Genomic DNA, 26,662 nt, shown 5'->3' on the forward strand with positions numbered 1-26,662 from the left:
CCACTGAATGTAACAAAGATGCCAGAACTAAATATCAACATGCAGGGGACATGGGGAAGGGGTGGAAGCAAAGAAAATGTCTTCAGATAGATTATGGTGGTGAACTTAAGTTGGATTGTCTGATGTGTTTAAGAATGAACAGAGAGAAATAAGTACTAGAGAAAATGTGGAGAAAGTGATGTGCCTACTCACTGTTGGTAGGGAAAATGAGAGCTGCAGCTCCTTGGAGGGCAGGGTGGTGGTTCCACTGGAGGCTAGGGGTGGGGGTGCCATATGATCCTGAAACTCCATTTTTCAGTATATAACTGAAGGAACTGAGTGTGGGGACACAAACAGACATTTGCACACTAGTTTCTATGGCGGCAGGTTTCACAATCCTCAATGGATGGAGGCAGCCTAAGGGTACGATGACTGAGGAATGGAACAGGGAACTATGGTGTATACATACAATGGAAATACTGACCAGCCACAAAAAGAAGGAAAGAAGCTGTGAAGCATGCAGCTAGGTGAATGAACCTTGAAGACTGTTTGTCAGAATGAAATGTGAGAAACAAAAAAGACAAATATTATCATGCCTCACTCATATGGACTATTATATAATAACTCGGTGAACTGAAGTTGAGACCATGGATTATCAGGTTGGGGCCTATTGTAAAGTATCCTAGATTATAAACTTTCACAGTAGTTACATATATTCATGAGTTGTAACTGTTATTTCTAAATTCTGAGATACTGACCTGTTTGTTTATAACGTGGTCATTCCCAGAAATTTCAGGTATTTATGTGGCACCTGAGATTCAGAATTAGAGCTCTGAAGCTATAAAAGTCGGCAAGACCCCATTCAGGACCAGTTTAAAAAATTGATAAAGGAATCTGACTTCAAGTAGAGATATGAATGTAGCTGTTCTGGATAGGACTAAGGTAAATCAGAATACAGAGTAAAGGATATCTATATTTTTAAACTTTGTCTTCTGTGTAAGACCAAAGGAACAGATGTTTATGTGGTGCAAAATTTATATTTTGGGTAGTGCATTTCCTAATTTCACTTGTATGGTCAGTTTAGTTGAACATCATAAGTACATGGAATCTTGAATAAGGCATGAGGTTCTGTTGGTTTGTCCAGGTTAGTATGATGCCATGATATATCCCAGAGTAATTTGGGCAGTGAATAAACAAGTATTTGCAAGGTCCCTTGGGTTACTGGGGAGAAAGAAAGAAATATTCAACTTCCCCATTTGTAGAATTTCTGATATTTTTGCAAGCAGTGGAGACAACCAAATCAATAGGTTGGGCCCTCGATCTTGGGTTCGCCCCTGTGACACTTATTCCTACAAAAGATAGGCTAGGCCTACTAAAATTCGGCCTAAGAGTCACCCTCCAGAGAACCTCTTTTATTGCTCAGATGTGACCCCTCTTCCTCTAAGCTGATGAGGCAAGTGAACTTACTGCCCCCCACCCCCCATGTGGGACATGATTCCCTGGGGTGTAAATCTCCCTGGCAACTTGGGATAGAAATCCCAGGATGAGCCAGGACCTGGCATCAAGGGTTTGAGAAAAACTCTTGACCAAAAGGGGGAAGAGAGAAATGAGAAAAAAAATGTCAGTGGCTGAGAGATTTCAAACAGTTCAGAGGTTATCCTGGAGGTTATTCTTACCCATTATATATATATATCCCTTTTTAGCTTATGATGTATTAGAGTGGTTGAAGGAAGTATCTGAAACTGTAGAGCTGTGTTCCAATAGCCTTGGTCTCAAAGATGATTGTATAATGATTTAGCTTTTACAGTGTGAATGTGTGATTCTGAAAACCTTATGTCTAAGGCTCCTTTTATCTAGGGTATGATATATGAGTAAAAAAAATATGGATTAAAAAAAGCAAATAATGGAGAGACAATGGTTAAAATAAATTGGGTAAATGGAAATACTACCATCGCAAGATGGTCAATGAGAGGGAGTGTAGGGGGTATGGTACATATGAGGTTTTTTGTTTTGTTTTGTTTTGTTTTACATGGGCAGACATCAGGAACCAAACCTGGGTCTCCAGCACAGCAGGCAAGGAGAAGTCTGCCTGCTGAGCCACCATGGCCTGCCCTCATATGAGGTTTTTCTTTTTTCTTTTTTAATTTTTTTTCTGGAGTGATGCGAATGTTCTAAAAAATGATCATGGTGATGAATACACAACTATGTGATGATATTGTGAGCCATTGATTGTACACCACGTATGGAATGTTTATATGTTAAGAATGTTTATATGTTTGTATATTAAGATTTATTAATAAAGATATTTTTTTAAAAAAAAGACATTGAGCAGGGCGGTCCACAGTGGCTCAGCAGGTAAGAGTGCTTGCCTGCCATGCCCGAGGACCTGGGTTCGATTCCCAGTGCCTGCCCATGTTAAAAAAAAAAAAAAAAAGACATTGAGCAGAGATTACTAAGAAAAGTGAAAGAGTCCAGAAATCCAGGAGAAAATCAGCTCAAAGATGGGCTGGGCCAGCAACAGCTATGGCTGAGAATCTCAGCAGAATTCCAAGGAAAAGTAGGGGATGCTGGGGCCATGTGCCTGCTCCATCTTTCCCCCTTCCCCCAACCAGCAGCTTTATTGGGCTGCCTTACCTGGTCCGGGTATTTTTGGTGCAGCCATACCCTCTTTTTCTTTTTTTTAACAGCTTCATTAAGGCATAATTTGACACACAGTAAGCTGCACATAACTAAAGTGCATACTTTGATTAAGTTCTGACATCTGTAGACACCCATGAAACCATCACCATTAAAACAATGAACATATCCATCACCCCCAGAAATTTCTTCCTGCCCCTTTGTAATCCCTCCTCCTTTCTACCCCTCCTGCTAACCACCAAATGCACCCCACCTCCACTCTGGTCCCCAGTTATAGATTAGTTTGCATTTTCTAGAATTTTATATTTTATATACAGGGTTACTCTTTATGTCTGCCTTATTTCACTCAGCATAATTATTCTGAGATTCATGTCAATAGTTCATTCATTCCTTCTTTATTATCAAGTAGTATTCAATTGTACAGATATGCCATAGTTTGTCCATTCAAACACAGATGGACATTTGAATTGTTTCCAGTTTTGGGCTATTAAAAATGAAACTTCTATAGACATTTGTGTACAAAATAAAAATTAGCAGAGGATGGGTTACAGGTTACATGTAGCAATGAGTGTAGTTAAGCATTTTCTTTTTCTTTGAAAACATAAAATTGACCCTATCTTGACATCATTTTCATACTCTATTCTAAGTATTTCTTCTTGCATATTTTAATCTAGCCTTCCCTTTCCAGTGATTAATCAGAAAAATGATATGAAAATTCGAATTTTTCAATGATTCTGCCTTTTCAGTTACGGATGAGACAACCCCAAGAGCTCTCCTTCAGGAAAAATAAAGTTCTTGTTGATCTACCCTATTATTAGAAAGTAGGGTGATATAGTAAGGAAAAGACATGTATTTTTTCATCTGAAGCTGTTCCAGGATTGGAAGCTGCAAATTACAGTTTCTTTGGAAATTTATGAAGCTTATACTTCATCATATTTTAAATTATAATAAACATCTCCTATTTGGCACATTGATGTAGAAAATGTTGAGCCAACCTGCTTCCCATCTGCTAAACTAACTGGAATCTAAATTCAGTAAACTTCTCCAGTATAAATGCTAATGCTGATGTCCTAAGACTTTGGATCTTTAGAAGTTGACTTCCAGAAAGACAATCCTGGATCTTAGGTGGCATATACTGTTTTTGAAAACTGGGTATATATCTACCAGGTTTGGGTCTGAAGCAGATTATTCTACTTGTGTGTCTTCTGGAAAATCACAAGAATTTGAGGTAGTTTAGGATCATACTTTTTAAATCTTAGCAAGCCAGCCTGCCAGCCAATTGCTTAGTGAAATACACCCTTTTCTATCTGGATAACCCTTTGCTTTCTTCTTTACATTAAGATATTACTTTTGGGGAGTGAAACACAGAATTTTAAAAGTAAAAAATCTTAAGTACAATACATAGTTTAACAAGTATTTGTACATTATAGCCTTTAAGATTTAATTCTTAAGTATAGTTAAGATTCCCCTCCCCCCCCTCAGTGTTTAAACTCCTTAAGTGGATATCATTCAACTATAGCATCAAGGGATTGATTTAACATGTGGTTTTACTTTGAGATTCTTAAGTCTTAGAATTTTCCATTACATGTTAGTTTAAATTTGTAAGCAAACAAGAGCCACATGTCCCCTGACTCTCTATAAGGTTAAATATGTGAACTAAAAATAGAGCAAGGGAAAATCAAGCATGGTAGTTTACATTCTACAGTGCTGTAACTGGGCACTATTGAGTATGGTCAAAGCCTTTATTGCTAATTAAGTAATGACAGAAAATTCCATGTGGGTGATTTGTGAACATTCTTAAGTGAGGTTAGGAATTTTCATCTTTACCATGTTTTCTTTCTAAACACAATTTTTTTAAGTAGTGCATGGATCTCTATTCATATTTGCAACCAGGTAATATTTAAGAGCTCTGACATTTCTTAAGGTTGTTAATTTCCATATTGAGAATTGACATATATTTGGACTTATATGAAATCAAATATCCTAGCCATTATTTTAAACAATATTTTAAAAAGCTTTCTCGAGATATGGAAGAGAAAAAAATTTCCCTTTCATTTATGTATTTGCTCCCCCACCCCCCACCCCATACACATAAATACATACGCTCCACGCCTTCCTTCCCCCATACCCCCCCAACTTTGTTTGGCTAACTCCTATTCATCAGTCAAAACTCAATTCAGTGCAACCACTGTGGAAGGCAGTTTGGCAGTTCCTCAAAAAGCTGAATATAGAATTGCCATACGACCCAGCAATACCATTGCTGGGAATCTACTCAAAGGACTTAAGGGCAAAGACACAAACGGACATTTGCACACCAATGTTTATAGCAGCGTTATTTACAATTGCAAAGAGATGGAAACAGTCAAAATGTCCATCAACAGAAGAGTGGCTGAACAAACTGTGGTATATACATACGATGGAATATTATGCAGCTTTAAGACAGGATAAACTTATGAAGCATGTAATAACATGGATGGACCTAGAGAACATTATGCTGAGTGAGTCTAGCCAAAAACTAAAGGACAAATACTGTATGGTCCCACTGATGTGAACCGACATTTGAGAATAAATTTGGAATATGTCATTGGTAACAGAGTCCAGCAGGAGGTAGAAACAGGGTAAGATAATGGGCAATTGGAGCTGAAGGGATACAGACTGTGCAATAGGACTAGATAAAAAAACTCAAAAATGGACAGCACAATAATACCTAATTGTAAAGTAATCATGTTAAAACACTGAATGAAGCTGCATCTGAGCTATAGGTTTTTGTTTTGTTTTGTTTTGTTTTGTTTTTACTATTATTACTTTTATTTTTTTCTCTATATTAACATTCTATATCTTTTTCGGTTGTGTTGCTAGTTCTTCTAAACCGATGCAAATGTACTAAGAAACGATGATCATGCATCTATGTGATGATGTTAAGAATTACTGATTGCATATGTAGAATGGTATGATTTCTAAATGTTGGGTTAATTTCTTTTTTTCCATTAATTAAAAAAAAAAAAAAGAGAAGGGGTAATTGGAGCTGAAGGGATACAAACTGTGCAACAGGACTGGATATAAAAACTCAGAAATGGACAGCACAATACTACCTAATTGTAATGCAATTATGTTAAAACATTGAATGAAGCTGCATGTGAGGTATAGGTTTTTTTTTCTCTCTATTATCGTTTTAATTCTTATTCTGTTGTCTTTTTATTTCTTTTTCTAAATCGATGCAAATGTACTAAGAAATGATGAATATGCAACTATGTGATGATATTAAGAATTACTGATTGTACATGTAGAATGGAATGATTTCTAAATGTTTTGTTAATTTTTTTAATTAATAAAAAAATAAAAAATAAAAAATAAACAGAGAAAAAAAACTCAATTCAAAGGAAGGGCAAAGACACAAACGGACATTTGCACACCAATGTTTATAGCAGCATTATTTACAATTGCAAAGAGATGGAAACAGTCAAAATGTCCATCAACAGACGAGTGGCTAAACAAACTGTGGTATATACATACGATGGAATACTATGCAGCTTTAAGACAGAATAAACTTATGAAGCATGTAATAACATGGATGGACCTAGAGAACATTATGCTGAGTGAGTCTAGCCAAAAACTAAAGGACAAATACTGTATGGTCCCACTGATGTGAACCGACATTTGAGAATAAACTTGGAATATGTCATTGGTAACAGAGTCCAGCAGGAGTTAGAAACAGGGTAAGATAATGGGTAATTGGAGCTGAAGGGATACAGACTGTGCAACAGGACTAGATACAAAAACTCAAAAATGGACAGCACAATAATACCTAATTGTAAAGTAATCATGTTAAAACACTGAATGAAGCTGCATCTGAGCTATAGGTTTCTTTTTTGTCTGTCTGTTTGTTTGTTTGTCTTTTTTTTCTTACTATTATTATTATATTTATTTTTTTCTCTATATTAACATTCTATATCTTTTTCTGTTGTTTTGCTAGTTCTTTTCCTAAATCGATATAAATGTACTAAGAAATGATGATCATGCATCTATGTGATGATGTTAAGAATTACTGATTGCATATGTAGAATGGAATGATTTCTAAATGTTGTGTTAATTTCTTTTTATTCTTTAATTAATAAAAAAAAAAACTCAATTCAAATATCTCCTTGTGCCACCTAAGAGGCCTCCATGACACAAGATGCTAGTTTCTGTATTGGCCTCTCTCAACTCCAACCATAATAGAATTGCTGTTTTTCTCCTCTCCTCTCTCCTCACCCTTCCCTGTTAAAGTCCACCGTCTTCACTTAAGAGCCACATCTTTTGTTTCTGACTCCCCAGCACCTCCCAGAAAGAATTCCTGGCATAGCAGAAAGTGCTTGTTAAATCCTGCTGAGTGAATGAATAACTTTAGTCTCCAGGCTGGTAGGAGATGAGTTCACAGGCTCAGTAAGTATCATTCATAAGCTCAGCCAGAATCTTGTCAGGGCCAGAGCAGCTGAAACCCAGCAAATCAGGGGCAGTACCACCCTGGGGCTATACCTCCTTCAGAGTCTATTCTAGACCAGACCAACAAAAGAAGTCACAGGCTGCAGTACCCTCCCACCCCAGAGCCCCGCTGCTAAACAGTTTTATGCTGTCTGCAGAGCAGGACCAACTCCCTGGGAGTCAGCCTCCCACAGACTTTTGGCTTATTCAGGAATTCCCAGAAGCAAAATAGAAAACATTTCCCCTAGTGGAACCCTAAACAATATCCCCTCAATTGCCGGAGTCATGCTTAATGTTTAAAAACATTGTTTTCCCTTCAAATCAGGGGTTGGCTTCACTACATTTGCCTAGAAAATAGACTGGTAACAAGTGGAAAAAACTACCTTCAGAAGCCAGTTCAATTTAGGATGAATTCAAAAGGGCAGTGGGCCTATGGGGAACTTCACTTCTTGGCTGCCAACCAGAGGGAGGACTTAACAGTGACCCCGAGAGCAGGGTTTAGATAAATGAAGGTTGTGCCCCATGAAATGTTCTTATTTTTTTAGTTCAGAAGATGCCTTCTGCAGTTGGGGTCAAGAGAGGATTTAGACCTACTTAGAGCACAGTGTTCCATGTTTAATTGTGAAAAACTTCTTCTTAACTGACCTGGCCAGCTTCTTTGTCAGTTATAGTCCTGTAGCGCATACCTTAAATGTCGATTTAAACCCTTGAGCCTGTAAACATTTAAGACTTTATTTTTACATTCGGAAAATATGAACCTTTTGATTTTATTCAACAGAGGTTCAAGCCAACAGCTCAGAATATGTCCCAGAGGAGCCAACAGTACTGGGCTGAGTAACTGAAATGTAGCTTACGTTCTGGTTCCGTTGCAAACCTGCTACAGATGCTGAGTTAGTTTCTTAGTCACGGAGCCTCTTCCCTCATTTGGCAAATGGAAATTAATATTATTACTTAGGATTACTGGGAGAAGTATTTGATATCACTGTACAAATTCTGACACATTGGAAATATAACATTCTAAACACCCCAAGAGCCCTTTCTGTGCTGAATCATAGGGACCTGACAGAAGGTGGCTGACATTGTTTCTAAACTGATTGGCTCCTCTCCCTCACTTACCCCTCAGACTTTTTGCTTTCTGATTATTTCTGGTCTCCAAAGAAACCACAGTTTGCCAGCTCAGGAATGAAATTAAAATTTTTGAAAATATTTTAATTAGCATTTTTGTACTCTACCAGGAAGATTTCTTTGAACATCTAGTTTATATATTTTTTTTTAGTGGAAGCAAATAGAAACTTTAAGGAATCTTTATATAAAGCTATTTGCTGCCAAAATTTATTGCCTTCTCATTCATCACACTCCTGATAAGGTTCTACAACTTGTAGAAAATATTAAAGGCCTCAGAGTCTCATTTCTAGGCTTAATGCTCTACTGCTCAAAAGTTATGTGATTTTGGTGAGCTTCATATTCCATATCTATAGAAAGAAGGTCATAATAATAATATCTACCTTGCAGGATATTTGTGAAACTAAATGAGGTCAGATATGTGGGAACAGCAAGCAGAGTGCCTGGTCTATTGTAGCTGCTCAGTTAATGACATTTTCCATTGTGATTTGACATCTGGTTTGAGATTATAGCATCCTTTAACTCCTCTCTCTTTGTGCCTACTCCTACTCCATCACTCTGACCTGTAAGCAATACCTGCTCAGCATGACACATGTAGCAAGAATAGGCAGTACCTGCTGCCTTTGAAAACTGGCTCTCCTTGGTTAAGGCTTCCTGTGTAGTAAGTGTTTCATAACCAGCCTTTTCCTAGCTTCCCTGTGCAGGAAGCATACATCTAATCATGGAGCGTAGCCATGTTACAGAGATGCAAGGTCAGCAAACCCTCCCCATGATCAGTTGGGGCCTGGAGTTCCCATCCCCATCCCCCACCCCATCCCATGCCCCACACACTGTTCCTTCTTCTTTCCTGGCACTACATAGGCCAACATGGAAAACAGGTGAGGCAATAAGGCTTAGCAGTGGTTCATTTGCGGAGCCCCAGTTACTGGACTTATTGTAAGTTACAAGTCAGTTGAGTAAAGAAGATAATTCTGTTTTCCTAAAATCTGTTTTACTAAAAAAAAAAAAATCCAGTCAAGTTATTGTAAAACATGGCACAAGACCCTCAGTAAGAAGAGGGGAAATGCACAATACCAAGGATGACAAAAGTAAAAAGCACTGAATTTGTAAAAGTATAATTTCTATAAATGAGTAACATTAAATGTATAAATGAGGAAAAATTCAGAAAAATCTTTAAAAAAAATTTTTTAAACTTTAATAACCAATAATACCTTTTTGCTTCCTTCCAATATTTCTACATGTACTGATATGCATATATAAAGTATACATTTAAGTAAATGAAATCGGGACAATATTTTTTATTATCAAACTTTTATTTTTTTTGCATAAAACATTCAGTTCAAAAAGGAAAATAAAGGACATACAATGAAAAGTGTCTCTCACCCTTACCTGCCTGCCTCCACCTTCCATCCCTAGTCATTTGTTTGTTCTCCATGGAGGGAACCGATGTTACCAGTTTCTTAAGTATCCTCTTAGAGACATTTCTCCATTCCTATCTCTGTCCCCCTCCTCTTTCTAGCCTTGTCCTCTCTCTTCTATTTTTCTCTCTTCCTGTTATTCTCTATTCCTCTTTCTTTCTGTCTGTTCCTTCTCTTTATTTCCTCTCTTATTTCCCCTTTCCTCCTCTCTCTCCATGGGATAGAATTTAAGACAGGCTTTTCCTAGTAAAAATGCTAATGTAATATGTATTTTTAAATTTTTATATACAGTTTGTATCATTAATTTTCACTTAACGATATCTCACAAGCACTTGCCATGACAATATATTTATTTCAGAAACACTATTTAATATCCTCGTTATGCTTCATCGTTTGACTTTCATAATGCATTTAATCTTCCTGTATGTACTCATTTTCATTTTTCCATTGTTTTACTCTTTTAAATAATTCTGTGAGGTTGGTCTTTACAACAAACCTCTGTTCACATCTCTATTTCTTTTAGATAAAATCCAGGAAGTGGCATTATTGGGTCACAGAGTATGAATAAGTATTTGTTCTATTGCTTATTTTGAAAATATAACATGAAGAAATCCCATTTTAAAAGTTGCTTCTTTCATTCATTTTTATTCTACAGACTCTTTTCCTCCTTCTATACCCCAGGAACCATACTGGCCCATGAAAGCTCCTCACCCTGTTAGCTCTTCAAGAGGAAGTGAAGGTATTTCTGCCAAGATGTACTCACTGCAGTTACTGCCACCATCCACTATCTCCCTAGACAGGGCCAACTCCTTCTGCACCATTATACCATGTTATGGCGTTTACCACATGACAGTCTAGTGGTTTCCTCTTGCCATTAGACCGTAAGTGCCTTGAAGATAAGGCACTTATTCATCTTTATGGTCCTAGCTTCAAGCCTGGTGCTATAACGTGTTATATTTTCTCAGATATAGATGTTGTATTAGTTAGGGTTCTCTAGAGAAACAGAATCAACAGGGAACACTTGCAAATGTAAAATTCATAAAAATCTCTCACGTGACCACAGGAACGCACAGTCCAAAATCCACAGGGCAGGCTGTGAAGCCGATGATTCCGATGGAGGGTCTGGATGAACTCCACAGGAGAGGCTCGCCAGCTGAAGCAGGAAGAGAACCTGTCTCTTCTGAATCCTCTTTAAAAGGCTTACAGTGATTAGACTGAGCATCACTCATTGCAGAAGACACTCCCCTTGGCTGATTACAAATGGGCTCAGCTGTGGATGCAGTTGATGTGATCATGATTTAATTCTATGAAATGGCCTCATTGCAACAGACAGGCCAGCACTTGCCCAACCAGACAAACAGGTACCACCACTTGGCCAAGTTGACACATGAACCTGACCATGACAGATGTATAGATAGTGATATGATTTTTGGTATATGTTCATATGGTCCGGATGGAATTACATTCAGGATTTGGCTGGGGCAGCAGCCTTAAGGGAGATAAAGCTTTATCGTTGCAGTTCACTGAGGCCAAAGAAAACTGGAAAATTAATAATTATTGGATGAAATTGACTCAATCTGTTTTTTTTAATCTGAAATAAAAATTTTTGCACAACATATATTTTGTCTTTTTAGACAGGGATGTGACTGAGTTCTGTGTGGACATAAAAGATGATCTAGTAATAGATTATTTTAAATACAAAACCCACCAGTGGCATTCTTCACAGGGGCAACTCTTGGAAACTATTTCTCCTTCTAGCTGGAATTCTTCAATGATAGGGCTGTGCTAACTCACTTAGTGACCTTAACATTCCTAATCTTCCCTGGGACACAGTGCTTTACACTGAGTGTAAGTTACAATTCGTTTAAAATGCTGTAGCTATAGCATTTTAAAAATTAATTTCATAATTTCTAGGCCAAGGTAAAATTTAAGATGCATAACATAATATGTAATAGACATGAGATATCTATATATATATATACACACAAATTACATAGCCATAAAATAAAGATGTGTAGAAATGTAATTTAGTTTATCTCTCTAGAACTGAATATAACTTTGCTTTTGAGTCCTTATTGGATCTGATATGGAAATTTTAGTCCATTCACTTCAAAGTATATTCAGTTGTTTCCAGATTTTTCTCAGATTCATTTTGTATAAATACCAAATTAAGTTCAGTTTTAATTTTCTTTTTCCCTGGGTGATCTAAGTGACAGATGTCATTATTGTCCTGCCATTTGCTGGGATGACAGGTGAACGGAAAGCCCACCCTCACACAGCTGTTACCCCTCCACTGAGGCAGGGATGTATGATTTCTTGGTTATGTGCCCTGAACAGTGAGACCCAGATTTTCTGTGCTTTGAGCTCCACTCAGTTCTCGGAGCTTCACACAGCAAAGACTCCTTCTTGCTCTCCTCCTTGTCTCCCCTCCACCTTACCCAACCCACCACCACCGCCACCGTCCTGCCTGGCCAAGGGAAGTAGGAGGAGGGGACTTGTGGACAGGAAAATTTGCTGCTTCTCCATCTTCATATGCCTGTCATTTAGTCCAGAACCTTGGCTGAAAGATGCTCAAAAAGATTTTTCTCTTGAGAATATTGTCATCATGAGTTTTGAAACTCAAAACTAAGTATAACTATGTCTCCTGTCCTTTTGGATTCCAGCCATAATATTCTTAATCTTCCCTGGGACACAGTGCTTCACACTGAATGCAATGGACAATTAATGACTCCAGATATCACCTTACCAACACATATATATATATGTAAATAGATTTACAATTATATAGGTGTTTAAATAAGGATAAAATTTATAAGCCTTAAAGGCCAGGGTTTTTGTTTGTTTTGAAAAGAAGTTGTAGGTTTACGGAGAAATCACGCTGAAAATACAGAATTCCCTTGTACCCCCATATTATTAATACCTTTCATTAGTATGGTAAATTTGTTACAATTGATGAAAGAATATTATTATCATTGTACTATTAACTGTAGTTCCTGGTTTACATAAGGGTTCCCTGTATGTTTTATGTACTCCTATATTGGGTTATTTTTCATTTTTATTCTAGTAACAGATACACAACCTACAATTTCCCCTTTTAACCACAGTCAAATATATGATTCAGTACTGTTAATTACATTCACAATGATGTGCTACCATCACCATCATTTGGTACCAAACTTTCCATCACCTCAAATAGGAATTCCATACAATTTAAGCATTAACTACCCACTCCCTACCCCCATCCCAGCCCCGGGTAACCTATATTCTACTTTCTGATTATATGAATTTGCTCATTCTAATTATTATTTCATATCAGTGTGACCACACAATATTTGTCCTAAAAAGTCTGCCTTATCTCACTCAACATTATGTCTCCAAGGCTCATCCACATTGTCACATGCATCAGAATTTCATATTTTTTTATGTGTGAATAATAATAATCCATTGTATGTTTACACCACATTTTGGGTATCTGTTCATTGGTTGACAAACCCTGGGCTGCTTCCATCTTTTGGCAATTGGGAATGACACTGCTATGGACATCAGCTTGATTCCCTCCTTTCATTTCTTTGGGGTACACACCCAGAAGTGACATTACAGGGTCCTATGGTAATTCTATACTTAACTTTGTGAGGAACTGTCTCCCATAGTAGTTGCCCATTTTACATTCCCACCAACAAGGAACAAGTGTTCCTATCTTGACATCTTCCACCAAACTTATTTTCCAGTTTTTATATAGTGGGCATCCTATTGGGTATGAAATGGTATCTCATTCTAATTTTGATTTGCAATACCCTAATGGTTAATAATGTTGAGCATGTGCTTTTAGGCCAAATGTTTATCTTCTTTGAGAAATGTCTTTTGAAGTCTTTAACTCATTTTTGAATTGGGTAGTTTATCTTTTTGTTGGTGGCTTGTAGGATTTCTTTATATATTCTGGACATTAAGCCTTACTGGATATGTGGTTTTCAAATGTTTTCTACGATTGTGTAGGTTGTTATTGTACTTTCATGATAAAGTCCTTTGAGGCACAGAAGCTTTTAATTTTGATAAGGTCCCACTTATCTTTTTTCTTTTCTTGCTCATGCTTTTTGTGTAAAGTATTAGAAACCATTGCCTAACACAAGGTCTTTAAGATGCTTCCCTATGTTTTCTTGTAGGAGTTGGTTCTTATATTTAGGTCTTTGATCTATTTAGAGTTGATTTTTGTATATAGTATAATGTATGGGCTCCCCTTCATTCTTTTGCATATGCCATCCAATTTTCCCAGCACTGTTTCTTTCTTTCTTTCTTTCTTTTTTTTAATCATTTATGTAGCTTTATTTGTAATAGCTAAAACTTGGAAGCTACTCAAGTATGCACCAACAGGTAAATGGCTAAACAAATTGTGGTATATCTATAAGTAGACCACCACTTAGCAATGGATAGTAATGAACCACTGATACACACAACAAAATGATTATGTTGAGCAAAAATAGCCTGACAAAAAGAATACGTGCTATGTGATTCCATTTCTACAAATTCTAGGAAAATGCTGTACGATTCCATGCATGCAAACTCTAGAAAATACAAACAAAACAAGATCAGTGATTTCTCTATGGATGTGGATGTGTCGGGGCTGGAGTAAGGGGAGCAAAGGATGGATTACAAAGGAGCCTGAGGAAACGGGGGGTGATGGAATGTTCACCATCTTGATTGTGGTGTTGGTTTCACCTGTGCATACACACATCAAAATGTATTAAACTATGCATTTTACATTCAGTGGAAGCATACTACAGTGTTATTGTGACTGTAGATGCTAGCTTGCACTGATTGTACTTTTTCCTGTAGACCACCCTTTTTTAACACCGTGCAATGTTGACATTCATTTGTTCTCCGTCATGCAAAAATGTTTTTATATTTGTGCATTTAACCATCATCATTGTCTACTCTAAGCATTCCTAAGTTTTATTGTCTCAGTCTTTATCCTCTATCTTTCCTTCTGGTTTCATACATGCTCCCAGCCCTTCTCCCTCAACCATACTCACATTCAGCTTAATTCAGTGCATTTATATTATTGTGCTACCATCAGGTAGTATTGTGCTAACCATATCTGGATTTTCATAATCAGTCCAGATGCACAGTCTGTACTCCTTCAGCACCAATACCCAATCTCTACACTCTTTCTATCTCCTGATTTTTCACATTGTACTATTTTGAGTCCCTTTTATTTCTTTTTGTATATATCTTTCATATTTTTTCTTCTTGGTTATCATGGGGCAAGCATTTAACATCCTAAATCAACAACAATCATGTTGGATTTGATAACAACCTAACTTCAACAGCATACACATATATCCTCCATCCCCCACCTCTTTATTGTGCTTGTTACATACTATGTCTTTATATATGTCCAAAACCACAGATTTATCATTACTTTTTATTCCTTTGCATTTAGAACCCGTACATAGCAAAAAAACAAAACAAAAAAAAAACCAGTATAATGGTATTGTAATTTATAATTACCTGTATGTTTACTTTTACTAGATGCTTTTATTTCTTTGTGCTAGTGTCCTTTCCTTTCGGTCTGTAGAGCTCCCTGTAGCACTACTTGTAGGGCAGTTCTAGAGGTGATGAACTCATTCAGCTTTTGTTTATCTGGGAATATCTTAATCTAGTCCTTATTTTGAAAGAAAGTTTCACTGGCAATTAAATTCTCGTTTAATTGTTTTCTTTCAGCATGTACATCCTTCATCCCACTGCCTTCTTGCCTCTTTGGTTTCTGATGAGAAATTGCCATTTAATCTTATTGAGATTTTCTTGTACCTAACTTGTTACTTTTCTCTTGCAGCTTTCAAGAGTTTGATTTCTATGTGTCTGAGCATGATTCTCTTTGGGTTTACCCTGCTCAGGGATTATTGGGCTTCTTGGACATGCATATTCATTTATTTCATTAAATTTGGAAAGTTTTCTGCCATTATTTCTTTGAATATTCCTTCTGCCCCTTTTTCTCTTTCTTCTTTTGGGACATCCCCAATGTGTATATTGGTATGCTTGATGGTGACCCAGGGGTCTCTTAGGCTTTGTGCATTTTTTTAAATTCTTTTTTCTTATTGCTTCTCCACCTGAATCATTTTAATTGTCTTGTGTTTGAGATCACTGATTCTCTCTTCTGCCAGATTCAATCTACTATGAAAATCATCTAGGGAATTTTTCATTTCCGTTATCGTCATCTTCAATTCCAGCATTTCTGGTCCACTCCTATTGAGAATCCTAAAGAGATTCTCATATTGTTCATTCATCATTTTCCTCATATCCTTTAGTTCTTTCTCTGTGTTTCTTTTATCTCTTTGAGTATATTGAGGATAAGTTTCTTAAGGTCTTTGTTCAGAATGTCTGAAGTATGGTCCTCCTCATTGGTTTGATGATTTTTATTTTGTTCCTTTGGATGGTCTACCTTTTCCTGTTTCTTTGTTAGTCATATAATCTTTTGTTGCATACTGAACATTTTAATATTTTCAAGTGTTAGCTCTGGAATTTAGTCCCTGAGCTGTCTGTTTCTTAAGTTTGTATCCAGCTCCTGATATGACAGAGTGGATAGTTTGAAGCTGTATGTACCCCAGAAAAACATGTTCTATAATGTGATCCATTCCTCTGTAAGTCCAATGTAAATCAGAACTTTTGAGGAATTTACTACAATTAAGGTGTATCTTACCTCAATCAGGGAGGGTCTTAATCCTACTACTGAAGTCTTTTATAAGACAATGAAATTCAGACAGAGAGAGAAAGCCACAGGAAGTAAGAAGCTGAAACAGAATCCAGAAGAGAAGGAAGAGACTGAGAGATGCCTGCATGTGCCTTGCCATGTGACAGAGGAACTGAGGATCACCAGCAGCCAGCCCCAAACACCACAGTCTTTAGGAAGAAAGGATCACCTTGCTAATGCCTTCATGGGTACAATTTCCCAGTCTCAGAATCATGAGCAAATAGATTCCCATTGTTTAATCCAAATAATTTCATGGTATTTTCTTGAGCAGCCTAGGAAACTAAAATACAGGGATTTCCTTGAGCACGAGGAACTAACAAAACAAACCGAAGCACAAAGCCCCTTTCAGTCTTTGTAAATCGGCTCTGCTTTGACTGGTGGTTTCCTTGAGAGCTTGGCCCTCCTGTCAAGAACATCAGTTCAAGGCCATTGTGAAGTACTGGAGCCTCTTTGTCTTACCTGAGTCTGAATGGAGCTGTGGAACATCCTTCTTTTCCTGAACTTGTGCTTCCCTTCACTTTAGGAATTCCCTTCTTAACAGTTGGAATGTTCCCTTGAATCCCTTTGAAATAAACTCTTTCCCCCTCTTGCTCTATTGTATGACTTAAAGCAGTTAGTCCTTTGCCTCAGGCCACTTTGACTTAATTGTTTCTTACACTGATTTAGCTGCTTCTCTCTGCCTTCAAGACAAATTCTGGGAAGTAAACCAGAGACAAGGGTCCTGCTTCATTTAGTCTTTAGGCTTCCCTCTAATAGACTGGCACTGCCATACAGGTACCTTGGTATATCGTAAGGGTTACTCTGCTCCCTCTGGGACAGGGCCCATAAAGCCAATCTATGAGGGTTGGGGAGGGGTTAGCAAGGGCACTGTGAGGTTTGCCTACCATTTTTCAAGCTAATTTTTCTTGATTAGGCAATCCTTTATCTGTTTCCCAAAGTTTTCAGGAAGATAGATCTGCCTGTTTTTGCTAGTTGCTCAAAGATTCTGTCAGGGGAACAGTCCTTTGGAGCATCTTACACCACCATCTTCATCCACCAGAAGCTCCAGGTTTGTTTTTAATTGAAACCATGAGAAAAAGGGTTGATTCCTAGCTAAGGGAAAAGAAGTAAATAAAAGAAATTACAGTTCTTTGTGAGGCACCAGATGAAACCGTCTCTGCCTCATTATCCCCATTCCTCACCCAGGCAATGATCCTTTTGATAAAGCTCAATTTCAGAAAACCCTGCCATACCTCCTTCCCACAGCACTCATTAAAAAGCAGAAATAGTACTTGCTGTTTTCTGGGAACCCTAAAGAGAAGTGAGTATCTCACTGAAGAACCTTCAAACACCATGAAGAAATGAAAAAATAAGCAGGGCTTCTTTGGCCTATCAAAGAAGAATCAAAGCAGTCATGAAATTAATTTTATTTACCAGCAGAACGTACTGGACTTGGAATCTAGGTTGTGATGATGTAACTGGAAATTAATTTCAGTAGCATGCTATAATCTGAGGTAAATGTTAGCTGTAGTTATGAGAAGTATGTTAATGAGCACCACAAAAACTTATCTACTTACTTGTACCTCAAAATCTATATGAAGTTTCCTATGGCAAGAAACCTTCTGCTGGGTTTTCTAAGACTCCCTAATGCATGTGATCAATTTAATAGAAAGCAGTGCTTTTTAACATGTTTATACCAAACTAAAAAGGAAGGATCAGAGGGGTGTCCATAGGCTGCACCCAAGTGGAAAATAAACATTACTATTCCAACAGTTGAAATGTGAAGTTGAAGGACATTTCAATTTCAAAATGGTGTTTGTGAGTATCAGATGACACATCTATACTTTAACTCTGCTGGAGTGTGAAAATTAAATGAATATTCCATCAAATTCTGAAAATTTGAATTATGACACACACGTACCCATTAAAAGAGATTGTTTTTCTTATTTAGGGTGATATACCTCATTTACGGAAAAGACCCTTCTGGCACTCATACATTGTTTCTCATTTCTTCCAGTCATTTTATTAGTTACTCTATGTCAGGAAAGAGCTCAAGTATACTTAAGTCCAGAATTAAACTATACAGTACTAGAGGTAAAAATAATAGGGTTTGCCACAAGTTGACTCCCTCTCATTCAGCCAGTATCAAACTGAATTGTTTAAGGTTTTTGCTTATACAGAAATCTCAGTGAAGAAAAGAAAATTCCAATTTGTAACACACTGTTTCTCGCACAGTGTCATTCTGGTCATTCTGCCTTCCAGCATGCAGTGAGGGAAACTTGGCTGCAAAGGAAAACCCATGCAAGTGCCATTTGGGTGGCCCTTCCGTCTATGCCCAGTCCAGGGCACTCCATAGCTCCCCTGCATAATGGGGGGTGTTCCATCACTGCTTGCTCTATTTGGAAGCCCACTAGGATGGTTTGCCACCCTAGTCCCTTAGCTTGATAGAAGATGTCCTTGATGTGTGCTCAGTAAGTTCCTTTGGCCTCGGGTGTGTTGCTGTTGATGTCTCTTCCTTCCAGGTCTGGCATTACAACCTCTACCAGTCTCTGTGTGCAGAAGAAAGCCTCTGGTATGCTCTCAAGCTGAAATTCCTCATTGTCCAACCTTCTCCTTTCGCAGCTTTCTTCCTGGTGGGGGTGGGAGGGAGGATATAGCCCAAAAGCTGGATTGTCCATATTGTTGTGCATGTCTGGACTACAGAGCAGGAGGAGGCACCATTCATGCCACAGTCACTGTTGATTTGAATATATGTTATGACCATTTTATGGAAATGGTAGTAAAGTGTCTTAAGGAGGAAGTACTTTTTTCTAATTTCCACAAGAACATTAAATACAGACTAACAATGCCTTGACTAAAGGTTGAACGCAAAACTGGCAACAGACTTGATGGGTTCTGCCCCTCACTAGCTGTTAGATCTTGTGCTAATCACTTAATCTCAGTTTTGTCATCTATGAAATGGGGATTGTAAAATGGGAATAATGGTAGGAAAATTAAAGAAACTATATATGCCAATTTAGCATATTGCATGACACATAGTGAATGCTCAATAAAAGATAGCTTTCAGAATTTTGCCCTGCCCATGTCCATCCACACAGATTTCTTTCCAATCACTTTCCATCAAGGCTCTCATCCTAAAATAACTTTCAGACTCATTACTACTCATTCCAGTTGAGCTATTGGTTTGTAGTATGAATCATTAATTAATTTAATAGTCTCCCACACAGAGGTAGGCTAATATGTGAAGTAATTATCTTAGCCAAGCCACGCACATCGCCTTCCGCCAAGAAAATTTCAAGCAGGGCTCGCAAGGACTCGGGTAATAGAGAAGAGAGAAAAGGAGAAAAGAAGGAAAGATCAGAGTTCACACTAGTCTTACAGACGACAGATGTAAGACAGGTGTATCTCTGCTGTGGCGTTAATTATCGGGAGAAAGACTGGTGAACAAGCTCTAAGCAGGTTAAACTTTGGGGGACTTAAAAGATTATGCCAACAGGGGCTGGGGCCTGACAGTCGTATTTGAGAGCCGCCTGGTGCTTTATCTGTATTTCAGGACCAAGCCATGACTGATGGCAGCCTGGGCTGTGGAAGGGGGGGCTGGAGGCGCCTGCTGACAGTGATCTTATCGTACCCGCACATTACTTTCTTTAATGGCCAGCTTTGCCTGCTCTTCTTCCAATGTACTGCACACCGATATAATTTCTGTCGGTTATCAGGCCCTGATGTCATCCAGGCCCTGAAATTGTGTTATTGAGCTAAGATTCACTGTGGAACCTTTACAAGATAAACCTTTTTCTCCACATGGTCTAAACGTGTTGTTTCTCCTGTGCTATGTATAATGAACGGCCCTTTGGCTGTTACAACACCTTCACTGAATCCTTCTCTCTGTCTGCCCCCTTCTCTCTCCCCCTCCCCCATGTTACCCTCCCCCCCCCCATTTTCTTTCTCTCTCTCCTAAAGAGCAAAAATTGCAATTCACCTTACTCCTTTTTAAAAGACTTTTTACCAGAGAGGTAAATTGCTATCACTGTAGTGAGCTGGCATTGTGTGAGTGAGTGTCCACGTGTATTATTAAAATAGGCTATGAGCAGGCCACAGTGGCTCAGTAGGCAGAGTTCTCACCTGCCATGCCAGAGACCCAGGTTTGATTCCCCGTGCCTGCCCATGCAAAAAAAAAAAAAAAAAAACGGCTATAAAACACAGAACTTTCCTCCACATTGTCCCCCACTCCAAGCAAAACTTAAATTGCTGTATCGCTCACCCAGACAATAAACATCTTGCTAAAAGTGTTGCAGTCAAGTGATCTGTCATAAAATAAACATTCTCATGAGTCCAATTTTTAAATCACACTTGTGTGTCTACACCAAGGGTGAAGGGTCTTCATTGGCCCCCAGGAGCAGATTGGTTTACTCTGTGTAGACGTAGATACTGCCGCTTAGAGATGAGGAAGGCAGCACAGGGGGCCTAAAGGCAGCTAAGGCTCACTTGTCTCTTACCAGTGGATAGTTTTGGGTCGAATCTGAATCTAAACTTGAACTATCTATTAATAGTGCTACTATCATCTCTGTCACTGCTATTCCTTTGAGTCTTTATTTTATACCTGTGCCACTTACTTGCTGTAATCAAGGCTGTCAGTCCTGTTTTTTCTGTTGTATATTTGTAAACATTGCTTTATGCAGTAGAGATGCTCCTGAAACATTATAAATAACTTGTAGTTCTAAATAACACGTTCAATTTATCATAATATAGAAAAATATGAAGAAAACAAAATGGTCCAAAATCCTATCACACAGATAACCCTGTTAATATTTTTGTAAGTATATATATATATATATTCCTGGTTAGACTATACTTTGCATAGTAGCAAAGTTGTAAAATATACAAATAGTACAATTTGTACAAGGTGCAAGCTGGAAGGCACCCCCTGCCCTCCCCGTCACCCCAATCCTTAGCCTCCCTCCAAGTATTATGAGTCTTCAGTGTGCAAAGTGCTGTTATAAGAATACAGCTGTGAATAAGCCCTGGCGCTCAAAGGGGCTTACAGTGTGATGGGTTGAAGAATCATAAATAAGACATGTAAATGGAATTGCACTTGATGAGCAGTCAGTAGGGGGCTAAGTAGCCATGAGATGTGAGGCCGACAGCACTGCCCTGAGCCTCGGAACCCGGTCACTGCAATCTCCCCTCCCCTCCCTTTCACCTAACCAACCACATGACCTGAAGCAACTATCTAAGATCTCTTTGCCAACATATGCATTTATAAAATGGGTTATGATAATTCCACTCTAGCTAATGATTTATGAGACTTGAATGCCAGAATAGAATAGATCAGAAATGCATAAGACAGACCAAAGTATAAGGTTTCTTTGTCATCACTCCTATTATTTAAGGTGTCTTATGGACAATAATTTTGATAAAGCTCAAGAATAGAGGGGCACCAACTGCTAGCCCAGACTTGACCCTCAAATGCCTTTTATTTGACTTGCATGGATTTTTAACAATAAAAGTTGCCAACATTTAAAAATTAGGAGAGTTCACATAAAAATGGCATCCCTTGAAAAATCTGAAGAACTGTTCACAGTTCTGCATTCCCCCATGACAATATCTTTGGAGTTAAGGAACTGCTGCCCCCTTAGTATATGCCCTTGAATTTGCCACAACTCCTTTTTGCAGCCCCCAGCACTGAAACCAGATGCCATTTGTCACCCATCATCATGCTTGCCCTTTCTTAGAGTAGAAAAATATTTTTAGAACCTACATACCTATCAAAAGTAGGGAGGGAGGAAAGCTACTCAAAGAGGGTAACAAGGTTTTTTTACACCTGGCCTGCTTCCCTCAAAGCATTGAAGTTTGCAATCCCAATTCGAGACCAGCAGAATATTCAAACTGAAAGAGACCCTGGAGGTCAGCTAATCTAAGCCTTCTATAATGATCATTATTGAGAATTTTAAATGTACCAGTTTTGTATAAATTAACACAGTCACAATTATAGTAAAAGAAATTAATGGCACACAGATCACATTTTTTCTTGATTTATCAGTAATACTGTGTATTACTGTGTAATATTGTGTATATGCATCAGTGTATACTGCAATACCTTCAAAAGGGGGTAAGTTGATGGGATCATTCAAAATGCAAAAATGTAGGATTCTGGTCACAGAAATCAACGCTTCTGGGGGCTGGGGAAAAATAGTATAGGGCAGAAAAATAGTATAATGCTGGCTATTAATGGAGTGGCCTAGTGGAGTCTGAGGGTCCCGGTGTGTGATCTTGGGCAGTTGTTATCCTGAGTCTTAGTTTCTAATCTGTAAAATGGGTAGCGTGGATCAAGGTATATAACAAAATAAAGGTTTAGCATATAGTAAAATGTTTAAGCAGTAGGGACCATCATTGTTATTATTACTAAAGTAATAGTTCTGGATTCCCAGGTTTTCTAGCCATTTAGTCATGTAATGTGCATTGAGCGTGTAATCATGGATAAGACATGAGCCCTCTGAGTCCCATTTTTCTCATATCCTAAAAGGAAGAATAGTATCTGCCCTCCCCTCTCTTCCTCCTAGATATTAGAAAATCAGCTGCAAGTGTGTGTGTAAGACTCTGCGGAATTTCACTGAACAAATTGTTGTTATTACTACTTTGTTATTAATTTAGCTGAGAAAGTGTTAAGATTATTTATAACTAGGGTTTTAAAAGGTGCTTTGATCCACCAGTTACTTAACCTTCATTAACATTTGCATTTTTTCAAGCTCATCAAATGAACTAAGTGCCTAATATTATCCAACCAAAATATTTAGATAAGTCAGAATTGATTTTCTTGCATACCTTCACTCTTTCTGCAACGCAAAAATTAAACTGGTTGAGAGAATGCTGGTTCTAAATAGAGCAGATTAATAAACATTTTGCATTTGTGTGTTTGCCTTTAAGGAAAATGAGAATTATCAAGACATGGCAAAATGTGCCTGTTTTGCAAAGTACAAATTGAGGTCAGAAGCAGACAGATTGCTCATGTACTGACCACCATGAAGTACCTTTATCACTTCCCAAGGGGCCACCCCTTGAGAAGCTGTGGAGAGGGCATAAGCCCTCATTTGCATTGGACTGGGAATCAGGTCCTTTAGAGGAAAGAACAAGGGGCAGGCCTGAGCCTTACCAGCGGGGTACATATGACCATGTATTAGAACACACAGGAAGGTCTTCATATTTTGATCGTGTATAGAATGTATTTTACTACAACTGGGTAGCTCCCTGCTATGGCAATCAGGATCTGGAAGAGACAACAATCTATGGTATCATACTGAACTGAGTTGACCTGCTCAGAGAAAAGCATACAGAGCTTAGCATAATGTCAGGTCAGAACCAAAGAAATTCTGATTTTTTATTCATCCATCTATCCATCCATCGATTCATTTATTCAGCAAATGGTGAGTGCTTGCAATGTTCTGGACACCAACATTTTAGTAGGAAACAGCAGACAATATGCCTACCCTTGTGGAGTTTACATTTTACAGGAGGAGGTTGACATTAAACAAATAGGTTAAATAAATAAGCAAGATGTTTGCATGTTTTGTGTTATGAGGACAATAAAGGAAATAGAGAGGAGACAAGATCTCCATCAGAGAAGGCTTCTGAGGATGTCAATTTTGAGCTAAGACATCACAATGCATGTCGTCAGTCAATGTCAAGGACAGGGGAGAGCATTCCAGGCAGAGGGAACAGCGAATACAAAGCCCCATGGATGATAAAGGGCTTGGCGTGTTTGGAGAATAGAAGAGAGGCTATAAGCAAGGGAGAGAGCCCCATGGCATGATACTGGAAAGCTTAGGCAGGGACCTGGTCACCACTGTTTCTCACAATGAAATAGCAAACTGGCTGAAATGATGGTGGTTTGCTCAAGTCGAAACTATGAAAAGAAAATGGAAGGATTTAAGATGTATTTTAAAGGCTAGAGTGATAGAACTGGATGAAAGAATGAATGTCAGGAATGAGGAAAATATGAAAACCAAGGATGATTCTGAGATTTCTAGTTTGAGCAATTGGTTGATTGTGGTGTCATTTTCTGAGGCTTAAAAGTTAAATAACTTGACAGACTCATTCAACAAGGGGATTAAAGACTAATCTAAGTGAATTCACTTAATTAGCTTTGTCATTTCATTTTATTTTTATTATATTTAGTAGTTCACACATTTGTCCTATTAGTCTCAAAGCTCCTTGAGTATAGCCCCCTTCTACTCAGTCCATATTTTAGAAAATAAGGATTTTGCTAAATGGATGTTTTGGACTCTGCCTGAAGATGAGTCTGTTTTTCTAACTATTCTGTTTTAAAAGGAAGTAACATATAGTAGAAGAGGGAAATTCATTAGGCTTTTGGAGCAACTTTCTTAAATTTTTTATCTATAAATGAAGTTATTAGGTGAAATTTCCAAGATCTCTCCCAGCTTGGCAATGAAATGCTCACTTAGATTAAATTGTTACTATTGCACATACTGACATTCAAAATTAAGTAATGTTTTGCCCCGAGTATTTTTGATAAATAATACTTTGATAGACTTTCATCTCAAAACTAATAGCCAGAAACTTACTGGTGTTTTTTCTCAAACATACAAAAGAAAAAAAGTGATCTTTTCCATTTTCTCTTAAGTAAAATGCTTTTTCTCAAGCTCCTCAACAATGGTGCAGTTTGTTCTCTGAAGTAATATTAGATTAGATTATAAACTATATTATAGTCCCTGGCTAGGACTACAAAGCCCAAATAGTGAGTTGCTAACAGTGAAGTCTCCTAATGCTCAGGTCTCCACATCCAGGTGTTCTGCATTGCTTTGTATGCATCATTTCTCCAGACCCACATGAGTCCCACCCAGGGTATGGGCAGATTTCTAGAAAGAGGGAAATGGAGACAGTTCTGTGATACTGAGCACTGCCCAGGAGCTCTCCCCATTTGGGGCTCACCCAGTTTGACCAGGTCTCCTCTGTTGCTACCATAAGAAGTGCCTACTTTCTCAAAGCTGTACATTCCTGAAATCTGTGTTATAAGCTAGATCATCTTTACCCGTGAAAACAGTGGGATTGTGTTCTTGACAAAAGATTTGGCAGTGCCGGAGACCCGGGTTCAACTCCTGGTGCCTGCCCATGCAAAAAAAAAAAAAAAAAAAAAAAAAAAGATTTGGCAGGCCATAAGTATGCCCAACAACTTGTGAGTAAAACAATCTCTCATCAATATTTTGTAAACCCTGTATTAAACTATGAATCCATAAATCAGTTAGGATACTGCAAGGAACAAAAAAAAATCCAACTTAAAAAGCCTTAAAGAGTAAAGACACTTATTTTCTCACAGAACAAGTGCTCTAGAGGCAGGATGGCTGTAGGTTGGGTCTGAAGTTCAGTGATGTCCTCAGGAACCCAGGCTCTTCCTTTCAGCTCTGCCACTTTGCATGTTGCCTTGACTCAGGCACTTCCCCACATAGTTGCAAGATGGTTGCCACAGTTCTGGGAAACACGGGATGACCATCAGTGGGCCAAAAAGCAGATCATTTTCTGCATCATGTCTCTTTTATGAGAGGGATAGTTTTCCAGAAGCCCCCAAAAGGTGTACCCTTGAGTCACATTAGGAGATTAGGAAAGCAGTATTTGGAATTTTCAGATCCTGTTGGAGGAGGTAGCTTCTACCAACAAAGGATAAGGGAGATGGGCAGGGAATGGCCCTCAAAGGGTAGAAATACTTTCTAAATTTGTTCTCCTACACCCGCTTCCAGGCATAGACTAAGCCTCCAGATTGTCATATTCCACATAAGATACTAGCTATCAGCCTCCAATGTTCTGGAGCAGCTAGAAGGAAAAATCTGAGATGATGGAATGGTAGCCCATGACAAACTCTGGGATCTGTCCTGTAGCTACTTGTTGAAGACTGCTTAGAAAATTATTGCCTTTACCTTTCTTTGCTTTGTATGTATATTATATTATATAATAAAAAAAAGATACTAGCTATAATGAATGTTTTTTAAACATTTACCTAACTCTGGCTCCCCTGGCTTTCTGAAATTTAGAAGGACAGTTCGAATGTTTTGATTGATATTGGAAGAGATAGAGAGATTTGCTTTCCCTGTTTAGCTTGATCTTTAATTCTGGGATTATTTGGTAAAATAACCATTGTAATATCTATTTCAAGACAGCACCATGGGCTTTTCTTTGCATTCCTTTCCTCTGCCTCACCATCATCAAGGGTACCCTTAGTGAGATAATGGAAAGCAGGACCTTAGGGGGGTCTTAACGACTTTACGCTGGGGGGTGGGAGAAGGTGTTCTAAGCAGAAGGACCAGGGGTGTGA

General features: G+C 38.2%; 1 protein-coding gene across 10 annotated transcripts in view; it reads left to right on the forward strand.

Moving 5' to 3' along the window:
* The window catches only part of PPM1L (protein phosphatase, Mg2+/Mn2+ dependent 1L), a 398,542-nt gene that overhangs the window by 355,031 nt on the left and 16,849 nt on the right, over window positions 1-26,662 (forward strand). The window lies entirely within an intron of this gene.

This window comes from Tamandua tetradactyla, chromosome 5 (genome assembly GCF_023851605.1).
Source record: "Tamandua tetradactyla isolate mTamTet1 chromosome 5, mTamTet1.pri, whole genome shotgun sequence".
Lineage (NCBI taxonomy): Eukaryota > Metazoa > Chordata > Mammalia > Pilosa > Myrmecophagidae > Tamandua > Tamandua tetradactyla.